The sequence below is a fragment of the Camellia sinensis genome, chromosome 10, assembly GCF_055761805.1.
Source record: "Camellia sinensis isolate YWXY chromosome 10, ASM5576180v1, whole genome shotgun sequence".
Lineage (NCBI taxonomy): Eukaryota > Viridiplantae > Streptophyta > Magnoliopsida > Ericales > Theaceae > Camellia > Camellia sinensis.
The window spans coordinates 64,627,362-64,640,403 of NC_138970.1; the positions used below are offsets into that span (position 1 = coordinate 64,627,362).

Below are 13,042 nucleotides of genomic sequence, written 5' to 3' on the forward strand. Positions count from 1 at the left end.
TATTGATGGCTTTCTTGGCGACCACTCTTACTTGGTGACCAATCTTCCTTGCTTATATATAGGCCTCTCATTGTATTGTAAAAAGACACATTATTGAATACACTTTTGGGTAAATTATGCAATTGGTCCCTGTAGTTTACACGATGTCTCAATTTGGTCCCTATTGTTTTAATTTGCTCAATTTTTCCCTTTAATTTAACGGATTGTGTCATATTGGTCCAATAAATAACGGCAGTTAGGTTTGGTGGACAGAAACTTAAACGATGTGTCAATTTGGCCCTGTTGTTTTAATTTACTCGATTTTGACAAGGATCAAATTGATACATCGTGAAAACTACATGGACCAAATTAACACATCGTTTGAGTTTCTGTCCACCAAACCTAACGGTTGTTATTTATTGGACCAATATGACACAATCTATTAAATTAAGAGGCAAAATCAAGCAAATTAAAACAATAGGGACCAAATTGACACATCGTGTAAACTATAGGGCCCATTTGCATAATTTACCCTACACTTTTCTATTTCTTTAATACTGTTAACATGGTATCAAAGTTATATGTGAAGCTCTAGGTGTTCTTCGCCTTACTGGAGGGTGACAACCTTGCCTTGGCTGCTCGCCGGATCTCAGTCCTATCTGTTGTCTTTGCATCCCAAACCCCTCAGTCCTTGAACCTGAGTATCTTATTCGCTGGACCAAATTGGCACATTCGTCTCTTTCTTCAACCATTGCCGCCATTACTCACCGCAGCTTCGGCCATGCCTCCACCTCGGACGTCTGTTCCATCACACCATCTACAACTTCAGCCATCTCTGCCGTCCTTTGCCGTTGCTCAACCACCAGCCTACATTTAAGATCTTTCCTCTCCCTCTCTCGGATTTACCGGTCTCTCTAATCTACACTCCCATTTTTTTAAAAATTCTCTCTCTCTCTCTCTCTCTCTCTCTCTTGGGTACAATTTTTCTTCTATTCAAACAAAACAATATATTTTTCAACTCAATCACATGGGCTTGTCCCACAATTAAAATAAAAATTCCCTTCTACAATTTTTTTTTTTAGAACATGATCTCTCTCTTCCGCTCTACTAGGTCTTTCCTTCTATTTCAATTTTAAATAGGTTTCTAACTTCAAACCTATTTGAGTTTTAGGAGGGGAATCTGCCCATAACATGGGGAGCAAGGTGATACACCATGCGAACCACCCAAGCTGTCCATTGGCGCACCACCCAAGTCGCCCTCTGGCGCATTACCCAAGTAGCCCCTTGGCGTACTACCTAAGTCGCCCCTTGGCACATTCTGTCTTAAGCTACCCCTTGGCACACTCAGTTCCTACAATGGTTTGGCACGACCATAAAGTGTCATCTGGCATTCGCTCCGATCGCTCCTACAATGATCCGGCATTAGTTCTGGTTGCTCCTACAACAGTTCAGCACGACCATAAACTGTCTCCAGCATTAGTTTTGGTTGCTCCTACAACGGTCTAGCACAACCACAAACTGTCTTCCAACATTATTATTTTTATTTTATTTTCTCTAGTTTCTCTTTCCAAACTCCAGTTGATCTCTTTGCAACCACCTTTAGTATGAGGGGGACTGTTAACGAATATTGTGTATATATATATTATATTAACTATATATATTAGATACTTTAATTAGGTTTAACCATATTAGGATATTTCTATTGTTAGCTTTCTTGGTGACCGTTCTTACTTGGTCACCACTCTTTCTTGCCTATATATAGGCCTCTCATTGTATTTTAAAGAGACATATTATTGAATACACTTTCCTATTTCTTCAATACTATTAACATTGAGAAACAATAAGGTTAACAAGAATGTTTTCTATTAAAATATCAAGCTTAGATTAATTAATTTTTGGTTAATTAATATTTTGAAAATTTGGGAAATGACAGATTAGAGGCGAACTTATAAATTTCCTCTACTTTATCTAGGGCAAACTCACCTAAAAACAAAGTAAGTTTATCATAGAGAGAGAGAGAGAGAGAGAGAGAGATCAGGGTGGCTTACGGAGGTAGAGGTAGGGCCAGCCTTGAAATTTATGAGACCTTAGGCAAACTATGAAATGAGGCCCTCTTACATATACTTTTTTAGATAAATTACAAATACATCATATGAAGTTTGCTTAAAATATGAATTGCCTATTGTGGTTTTGAAAATTACATCATGTCTCTTGAAGTTTCTAATTTCATAATACATAGTCTTTATTATTAATAAATCAACCAATTAACAGTTTTTAATAATGTCAGAAATTTATTTCAATTAATAATTCAGGTAATTTTATTATTGTATAGGAGAGCAGTTAGAAATTTTATTTTTTCAATTAATTCAGTTAAATAATTTTTTTTGACAATGAGATATTTGTAATTTTCTAAACCACAGGGGTAATCCATATTTTAAGCAAATCTCAAGGGGTATTTGTAATTTACCCTACTTTTTCTTTTAATAAAAATTTTATAGATAAAATGATAGTACTAATAATTTTTTTATTTGTTAGTAGTCACCAAAAAAGTTTACTTGCACAAATAATCGTTAAAATTATAATAAATTTACTTCCATATATTAAGATAAAAAGAAATCATTGCAAAGACTCAAAAAGATAAAAATTTGATGTTGTTATTTTATAATTTAGCAATATACAGTTTACAATTGACCCAACTATCATATTTTAGCGGCAAAATCACTAATTAAATTTGCATAATCTAATTTATTTACCAAATCTTTTTCAATAGATAATATAACTAATCCATTCAATATTTCTTGTAACATTGTTGATCAAAGGAAAGATTTATTCAATATATATATATATTCAATTTGGCCCAACAACACATATATGAAAAAATAAAAAATTTCAATTGTAGATTGTTCGCCATTGCTACAAGATTTTTTTTTAAGTGCCCTTTAGATTGGGCCTCAATAAATAAAAAAAAATTAAGGTAAATTACAAATACATCTTTTAAAATTTTCTTAAAATATGGATTCTCCTTGTGATTTGGAAAATTATAAGTATTCTCAATTTTATTTTATTAATTAATTCTTATAATTTTATTATTGTATGAGAGAATAGTTAAGAATTTTATTTTTTCAGTTAATTTTGATAAATAAAAAATTCCGCTTAATAAAATAAAAAAAATTCAGCCCCAATGTTTTTTGGGTGTATTTGAATAATATAGTATAAGGGATTAATGAATTGGGTTATCTACTAGCCGGTCCTGTTTTTGGACTTTATTAGCCATTAGGTTCTGACTTATAGTCTTATGCATAGATAAGTCCTGACCCATCTATTATTTTTCCTTTTTTTACCCTTGAGTGTTTTATGTTGCCTTAAACAGTCTTTTGCTCTCTTCCTCCACCATTTGTGCAGACTCTCTCTCACAAAGAAGACACATCTTTCACTACCATTTCTGTAAAGAGTTTCATCGCCGCACCACCACCGTTGCCATGGTTGTTCACCCACTATGGCCACTGTCATCGACCACTGACGCCTTTGCCGACCACCACCACCATCATTGTTCACCAACCATCTCTGCTATTCTCCTCCGTTGCCGTCAACGTCACTACGACCACCACTACGGTCGTCGTCAAACCATCACCAGCATTGCCACCATCATCTTCCACTCACTACCGTTGTCATCCATTCACTACCACCATCGATCTATAATCCATCATCACGAATCCACCACCTCATTCACCAAATACATCAACTATGACTGATCTACACTCTACATCTCTAATCTTCAATCTATTGTTGCCGATTCATCGATTTAGTTGTAGATCTACATCGATCTAGTTGTTTCAATAGTGAAATCGACTCCAAATGATTCCAAACAGTCGTATTATAACAGTTACAATTTAGACCCGACCATTTTCTTATCGTATATATGAAATTCCATATCTTTAACTGTTGTTTATAACCTCCTACTCTTATTGCTAGTTGAGTTTGGTTGTTTGGGAGTTATGATTATGTTTGAAATAGGTTGGGAGTTAGTTTTTCAAAAGAGTTGTTTTCTGCTTGTTCGCTCGAGCAATGTTTTGGTCACTCGAGCGGTCTTTAAGATCTCCCAGTATTTCTGCAGGTCAGCAAAACTTCTGGGAGTATGGTGATCTTTGCTCTAGCAGCCTTCTTTCGCTCGAGCAGTCTCTGTTGTCTACAAAACTTCTAGAAGGGGGTTATTGTATGCTCGACCAGTGTTTTGGTCGCTCGAACGATCTCACTTATTTTATCTAATGCTCGACCAGTGTTTTGGTCGCTCGAGCGGTCTGCGCGTATATTAATTTAGAAAATGGTCCAAACCCTAATTTCTCCACTTTCTCTCTAATTCTCGCTTAAAACCTTAAATACTCCATCATCCATTGCTTTCTCCACCATTTCTCTTTGGGAAGAAAGGCAAAGCACATCGAGAGCTTCAATATAATCGGAGAGGATATCATTTTTGGCTCTGCCAAAGTTTCACTCTTGCTCTCTTCCTCTTCTACTCTTAAGGTAGGGATTTATTAAACCTCTTGTATGATTTTTAGCTTAGTTATTTTCTCTTAGAAAGGGTTTGTTGATTTGGAAATTTTGGGTTAAATCTAGGGTTTGATTTTGAAATGTAAAAGAGAGGTTTTCAAATGGGTGCTTGAGAAAGGTTTTGGGGATATGTTTATGGTTTAAGATATGTGAAATGTTGGAATTTTTTTACTCAAATGTGATTTTGAAAGTAAATGAGGTTTTGTTCAAAAATCATTAGTATTTGGTTTTATGAAAGAAAAAGGGAAAAGATGTTTGGTGTTGAAAAGACAAAATGAATGTATCTGTTGATAATGAGGGTAGAGTTGGATATGTAATATCGTTCCCATTTTGAAAATAATGAGATTATATCTTTCGTTGGAAATTATCTGTTGAATAGAAATATCTGTTTTGGGCTATCGATGGAGGATAGCTTTGATTGTTGTACAAATTGCATGAGGATTAGGTGAATTGAAACTAATTACTCATATATCTTGCATCGAGCATTCTATAATACTTGATTATTGAAAATAGATTCTTTTGAGAAAAAAAAGGTGTATACCTTGGTGAATTTGGTTAAGGGGTATGGTTGTGGTTTATATTATTGGCCTGTGTGTCCTTGGTGAAAGTCTAGAAACCCGCGCGGTTAGGTGTCAATCCTTCTGGTTAGTACTAGTAAAATGGCTTTGGTAGTGCTTGTATAGCCTATTGGCAGACACGTACCTAGAGATTCCTAGTGACGTATGTATTTGTTGTGGCATCACGGTAGGGGTGATGGGTGTTGTGAGATGACGGTTGTTGGGCATGATTTGGAAAATGAATGTTCTTGATGTTATAGCCTCGGATGGCTTTGTAAAGCAAAAATGTTGTGGAGTAAATCTAAGTTGTAATGAGTAATTTCACTAAATAGTTCTATACAACTTACTTGTGGATGATTATGTGTATCGATTAACACCTTTGTTTTCAGAGAATGTTTATAAAACTTTTAAGTTTTGCTTGAAGAGCAGAAAATGTATTTTGGCTTATGATCGGTGTGAGTTTTGGGTAGTTGTGGGAAGTGTTTCACATTCAAGAGAATGATTTTCAAAGAATCGAGAAAATGATGCAAATTTTCTTTTTAACCAAGTTCTGTAATCATTTGTTTTACCTAGAATGATGGATGTTGTGTAGTGACTTAGCTTGAATTGCTAATTTTGGGTTGGGTGTTTGGTTTAAGGAGGGCTTTGGTGTTATTGAGGCTTGTATATAGGGGTGTTGTCTCTGACATTATTTTGTTATAAGTTTTCTTTTTCTACGTGAGTTCACCAAAACTTTTATTGTGGGGATTTCCTTCTGTGTTCTAGTGCGGAGCACTCGGGGTGTGTTTAGGCGTGTGTTGTCGTAGTTGTTGCGTGGTTGATGCCTCTGGTTTGCATGTGGTTGTTGTCTTTGTTCTTGTCTCATAGGCCCAATGAATTTTATGGGTAGAGGAGGCATTCGTGATTTGTTCCTTGAGTTTCATTGTTCGGGTGTCTTTGGGGCCCTGAAATGTTGAATCAAGATCCGGGAATTTATCCCAAGTATGGATCCAATCTTAAGTTGGTGGTTGTGCTTTCGATTGTGATTGAGTTGCCTTTGATTCGGCCGTATCTTTAATTTCGGAGACAAAATTTCCTAAGGTGGGGAGGTTGTAGCATTCTGAGAATTTTCTTCATCGCTCGAGCAATGGATTGGTCACTCGAGCGGTCTGGCGTGTTGTCCAGTACTTTTGCAGGTTTGTGATTATGGTTGCTGCTGAAGTTTGCTCGAGCGCAAGATTGGTCACTCGAGCGGTGTGCCTTGTATTGTCTAAGCTTTTGCGAGTTTGTATTCTTAGCTCGAGCAATGGTTTCTTCACTCGGGCAATGGTTTCATCGCTCGAGCGGTCTGTTCAAATTCAGCATCTTTAAAAAGCCATTTTAGTCCACTTTTCTACATTCTTTTCTCTTTCTTCTTCTTCTCTTCCACCATTTTTGTGGGTTTCAAGCTTTATAGCTTGGTTTTCATCTTTTTCTAGTCACTTTCTACCCATAGTTCTTTAGATCAAAATGTAGAGGATCGCGAGAGCTTCATTTTAATCTGAGCGGATCGTGTTTTCATCGCCATGGATTTTTTGGCTTTCTCCTCGTTGCTTCAAGAGGTAGGGATTTCTTTGTTCTTCTTTAACACCTTGTCTATAGATAGACATGTGGTAGACTTTATTGTATAAAAATCATATCCATTATGGATTTCTTTGAAAATCATGAAAGGAGATCTGGGGTTTGAATGTATGGAGTTGAAATTGTTAAATTGATTGTAGTTTGGGTTAATTGGGGAGTAGTTTAACATGTTTATGTTGAGAGGAAGAAAAATCCCTAATTTAATATTTTGACTTAGTGAATTAAAAAATGGTAAAGTTGAATAATGTTTGTGTTTTGTTAATACGGATTATGAAATTGTGTTAATAGCGAAAAAGGAAAATTAACCATGGTATTGGAATTGTTTTGGATTAATTATATTAAGTTGAGTTGGGTTATGGCTTTGATATCCATGGATTTAGTTTTGTGAAATAAAGAAAATGGATTTTGGATAAAGATTTGAGTATGTTGACGTGGAAAACAAGAGAATTGATTGTTGAAAAGACAAAGAAACCATAACGTTTTGCAAATTCAGAAACGAACTTGAGGTTGGATTTTGAACACTTTAATTATTGTTATTATTATTGGACTTAAGGTCTTGTGAGAATTGGATTATGGTTTTACGGGTATTAAATATATATGCTTAGAGGTTTTGTCCTTGGTCATTGGTGGAGGATGACATTGTGATGTTGAATAGATTTTGTGTATGTAATACACTCGAGTTATTTATGTTTGTTGTATATTGTGATGGTTGGAAATGTGCCTACCCTGAGAATAAGAGGTACCATTACCTTCCAGCTAGCGCCTGGAGAATTTGTTGCACTTAGAATGAGAGGTAACAATACCTTCCAGCTAGCACCTGGAGAATTTGGCGGAGGTACGATTACTTTCCAACAGGTGTCTAGTAAATTGGTAAAGGTCCCATTCCTTTCCAGCTGGTGACTGGTAAATTGGCTTGTGTTATGGAAAGGTGTATCCTTGGCTTACCGTGCTTAAGGCAGGTAGAGTAAAGTTTTATTTATTATTATTGTCCTAGCATATCTGTGTAGATCATGTGGTTTAGGAAGACCGAGTTGTCTTATATGTTGAGTAGGTAGTTGTTGGGTGTTTGTTGTTTTCATTTTTTGTAATAGATGTTTATGTATACATGTGAGCATATCAAATTAATTGTTGAGAGTATCTTTTTAACTTTGGACTTAAGGCCCGGAAATGTGATGAAGGTGTTAGGGATGGACGTAGGTTATGTATAGAGTTTGTAAGTAATATGAGGAAATCAAATTTTTTTTCTTTTTCTTTTGTGAACACATTTCAAAAGCAAATGGTTGTTACATGATATATTTGTTTTTTCAAATGGAAAATGAGAAAGAAATGTGAACAGTCTATACTGTTGAATAAATTGGATGATTTTGGGAAAGGTAATTATGTAAATATATTTTGGGCATAACCATCACATTATTTATATAGTATGAGATGAAGCGTTCATGATCGTAACTATCTGTAAGTTGTTATTGTTTAGGATCATGTTAGGATCCCTACTAGACTTTATGTTCATCCTACGTTGCTAATCTTTTTTAGGTGAATGTCAAGAAGTGGTTCGAGATCGAGGATCTTCTTTATCTGGTGGCCACGGGGCGTTTTAATCGTTGGTAGATCGCCATTGCGTAGAAAGGGTTGAACCTTTTCTCTTTTATGTAATGATGTAAGCCTGCGAGTAATTTATTAAATTTTGTCACATGTTGCATCCATTATGTATCTAAATTCTTTTATTTATTTTGTTAATGTATAGAACTTTCGTTTGTTATTTCTAAAATTGTATTATAATAATGGTTTTGGTAATGTTATACGTGAAAAGAAAGTGGGGCATTACAACTTGGTATCAGAGTGAACTGGGTTTGAATACTTTGAGCTTGTGGGAAGTGAATTTTACCACACTGGGTTTGCTATGCTTGGTGAGGACGTTTTCATATAGGTAGGATAAGTATTACAACTTTATGTGAGCATGGGGTCAAGTTTCCTGGATAGTGCTTGTAACCAATGAACTTACTTTGAGGTTTATTGGAAACACGTCTGATCAACGTGGTTTCTGATAGGAATTCCTTGAGAGTTCTGGGTGAGTAGTTATCTGGTGGACTTGATTTGATTATGTGGTTAAGTGTTTAATTGTTTATATGTAGTAGAATTGTGTTTTTGGGAACTAAGTGTGTCTTGTAGCCTAGCGGTGGTGAGTGTGTGCCTCGGGGAAGGCTATTGTGTTGTGCATTAAGTTTGGTTTTTTTTTTGGGTTTTATAGGATGTCTACACTAGGGAATAAAGGACGAATTGGAAATAGAAGTGTTGGTAGAGGCATGACGGTTCCTTTAGCACCTGCCGTTGCAACATCGGCTATCAACTAAGAAGTTGCACGTGAGATTGTGAGAGCAGTGCAAGGTGATCAAGCTCACAATGAGGGTGACAACAGGCATACCCTCAAGCTTACTAAGGAGTTTCTTCACTCCAATCCACCAAAGTTTTTGCGGGAGGCTAAACCATTAGAGGTAGATGATTGGTTGGAACAGACTACCAAGCTCTGGATATGCTCAAAGTTAAGGATGAGGGGTTGAGGATTTCTTTGGTGAGTTTTCAATTGAAAGGAGACATGGGTTATTGGTGGAAGTATGCTAAGAACATTGTAGGTAACATGTGGGTTGCTTTCATGGCGGCCTTTTTGGCCAAGTGCTTCCCTCCCTTAGCTCGGGAAAAGTTGAGGGAGCATTTTGTCAAGTTGCACCAGGATGCTACTCCTTTGGCATAGTTTAAGATACAGTTTACTAATTTGTCAAGGTTTGCTCCAGAGTTGGTGGCAACAGAGGAGTGTCGTTGTTTTGAGTTTGAGGTAACATGTGAGCCCTGTTTCGTTTGGGAGTAAATTGTTAAGAACGGGAAATTTGTGGGTTACTGTGATCGGTGGGGTTGCGTTGTGAGAGCCGAGTTATAAGGCTCGAATGTGTTAAGAGTAATGGAGTATGAGACTTTAGGGTTTTGTAGAATTGGCAGGTTAGGTGAGAATGTTTCGAGGGAGTGTGAAACTCATATTTAGGGATAGTAAGAATGGTACTTGTGTGTGTTGTTTAGTGTTATGGTTTTGGTGGTCAGTGAGTTCGTTGTGGTCCTATCGATTGTGATAAGGGTAGATCGTGGTATTATTAGATATTGGATGGAGTTTATGAAAGTGGGAGGAGAATTTCGTGGGTAGATGCTAGAAGTATTTCTTGGAATGAAGAATGGTTGTGTTCTCGGGTGACGAGTGTGCCATTGGTGAAGATTCTTTTGTGTCTGGAATTATGTGATTGCCGTTGACCAAATCGGTCTTACGTTCGAGATGTAAAAAGGGTGTTTGCCATGTAGGCATATGAGTGGTGATTTCCTTGAAAACAATAGTGGTATGGCCAAATCTGGAAGAATCTGGGGGTGATTCAAGGAGTATGGGGGAATTTGTGTATGGAACTCCACATAGAGTAATGGTATTGGGTAGCATGTCAGTGTTTGGTGTCAAGTGGAAAGTTTTACTGAGTTGGTTAATCGATTAGTTGATGTCAGAATATGGTTGACAAATAGTCACATTTGGTCTAGCTTGGAGTTTGGTAAAGAGGGTTGTAACTCTGTAAGTGCCTTAGAGTGGTTTAGCAAGAGTGGAGTCTTGTGTCTGCAGTTGGAAAGCTTGTTTGGAGCTACTTGTGAATTATTGGAACTCCTCGGGTTGGAGAAGTGAGTGTAGGGTCATTGTTTTACATGTGCATTATGCCTCATGTGGGTGATAACTTATGATAATGTTTATGATGGAAGAGAATTTCAAGATGGTGAACTTTCTTGTGTTTTGTTGCGTTGATAACGCGGTTGTTATTTCTATTAAGGGTTGTTTTATAAATGTTACGTATGTATTTGTCGTGGCATCACGGTAGGGGTGATGCGTGTTGTGAGATGACAGTTGTCGAGCATGATTTGGAAAATGAATTTTCCTAGTGTTATAGCCTCAGAAGGCTTTGTTAAGCAGAAATGTTGTGGAGTTAATCTAAATTGTAATGAGGAATTTCACTAAACAGTTCTGTACAACTTACTTGTGGATGATTATGTGTACCGATTAACACCTTTGTTTTCAGAGAATGTTTATAAAACTTTTAAGTTTTGCTTGAAGGGTAGAAAATGTATTTTGGCTTACGATTGGTGTGAGTTTTGGGCATTTGTGGGAAATGTTTCACATTTAGGAGAATGATTTTTAAAGAATCGAGAAAATGATGAAAATTTTCTTTTTAACCAAGTTTTGTTGTCATTTGTTTTACTTGGAATGATGGATGTTGTGTAGTGACTTAGCTTAAATTACTAATTTTGGGTTGGGTGTTTGGTTTGAGGAGTGTTTTGGTGTTATTCGAGGCTTGTATACAGGGGTGTTGTCTCTGACCTTATTTTGTTGTAAGTTTTCTTTTTCTACTTGAGTTCACCGAGACTTTTATTGTGGGGATTTCCTTCTGTGTTCTAGTGCGAAGCACTTGGGGTGTGTTTAGGCGTGTTGTGGTAGTTGTCGCGTGGTTGATGCCTTTGGTTTGCATGTGGTTGTTGTCTTTGTTCTTGCCTCATAGGCCCAATGAATTTTATGGGTAGAGGTGGCATCCGTGATTTGTTCCTTGAGTTTCATTGTTCGGGTGTCTTTGGGGCCCTGAAATGTTGAATTAGGACCCGGGAATTTATCCCAAGTATTGATCCAATCTTAAGTTGGTGGTTGTGCTTTCGGTTGAGATTGAGTTGCCTTTGATTCGGCCGTATCTTTAATTTCGGAGACAAAATTTCCTAAGGTGGGGAGGTTGTAGCATTCTGAGAATTTTCTTCATCACTCGAGCAATGGATTGGTCGCTCGAGCGGTCTAGCGTGTCGTCCAGTACTTTTGCAGGTTTGTGATTATGGTTGCTGTTGAAGTTCGCTCGAGCGCAAGATTGGTCACTCGAACAGTCTGCCGTGTATAGTCTGAACTTCTGGGAGTTTGCATTCTTTGCTTGAGCGAAAGTTTCATCGCTCGAGTGGTCTGTTCGAATTCAACATCTTTAAAGTCCACTTTTGTCTATTATTTTATCTCATCTTCTTCCCTTCCATCATTTTTGTGGGTTTCAAGCTTTATAGCTTGGTTTTCATCTATTTCTACTCACTTTCTACCCATAGTTCTTTAGATCAAAACGTAGAGGATTGCAAGAGCTTCATTTTAATTTGAGCAGATCGTGTTTTTGTCGCCATGGATTTTTCATCTTTCTCTTCGTCGCTTCAAGAGGTAGGGATTTCTTTGTTCTTCTTCAATACCTCGTCTACAGATTGACACGAGGTAGATTTTATTGCATAAAAATCATATCCATGATGGATTTCTTTGAAAATCATGGAAAGGGATCTAGGGTTTGAATGTTTGGAGTTGAAATTGTTAAATTGATTGTTGTTTGGGTTAATTAGGGAGTAGTTTAACATGTTTATGTTGAGAGGAATAAAAATCCCTAATTTAATATTTTGACTTAGTGAATTAAAAAATGGTAAAGTTGAATAATGTTTGTGTTTTGTTAATACGAATTGTGGAATTGTGTTAATAGCTAAAAGGAAAATTAACCATGGTATTGGAATTATTTTGGATTAATCATGTTAAGTTGAGTTGGGTTATGGCTTTGATATCCATGGATTTAGTTTTGTGAAATAAAGAGAATGAATTTTGGATAAAGATTTGAGTATGTTAACTTGGAAAATAAGAGAATTGATTGTTGAAAAGACAAAGAAACCATAACATTTTGTAAATTCAAAAACGAACTCGAGGTTGGATTTTGAACACTTTAATTATTATTATTATTGTTGGACTTAAGGTCTCGTGAGAATTGGATTATGGTTTTACGGGTATTAAATATATATGCTTCGAGGTTTTGTCCTTTGTCATTGGTAGAGAATGACATTGTGATGTTGAATAGATTTTGTGTATGTAATATACTCAAGTTATTTATGCTTGTTGTATATTCTGAAATTGTATTATAATAATGGTTTTGGTAATGTTATCCGTGAAAAGAAAAGAAGGGGCGAAATCGGTAGAGAGAGAGAGATTTGTGGGGGTTACAACAGCTGTGCATCGCGGCGGTGTGGGTTGCGATGGTGGTGGGGTAGTGGTGGTATAGGTGAAGATGAGTGTTGCGACAAGGATGGGAGAGGGGTGGAGGTTGGTGTCTAACGACCATCGATAGGCAAGGGTTTAGGTTAGGGTTAGGGTTAGAGTTAGGGTTGGAGAAAATAAGAGTAAGTTGGTATTATTTAAAAATTAGTAGTGTGTATTGAGACAAAATTAAAAGCTTTAATTTGTGTGTGATGTGAACTGAGTAAGTGATGTGTAGTGAAAGGATTTGTGGGGTGTA

General features: G+C 36.6%; 1 protein-coding gene across 3 annotated transcripts in view; it reads right to left on the reverse strand.

Annotated features, from left to right (window-relative positions):
• LOC114277656 (uncharacterized) overlaps nt 1-13,042 on the reverse strand; it is a 138,641-nt gene that overhangs the window by 11,393 nt on the left and 114,206 nt on the right. The gene's annotated exons all lie outside the window — the stretch shown is intronic.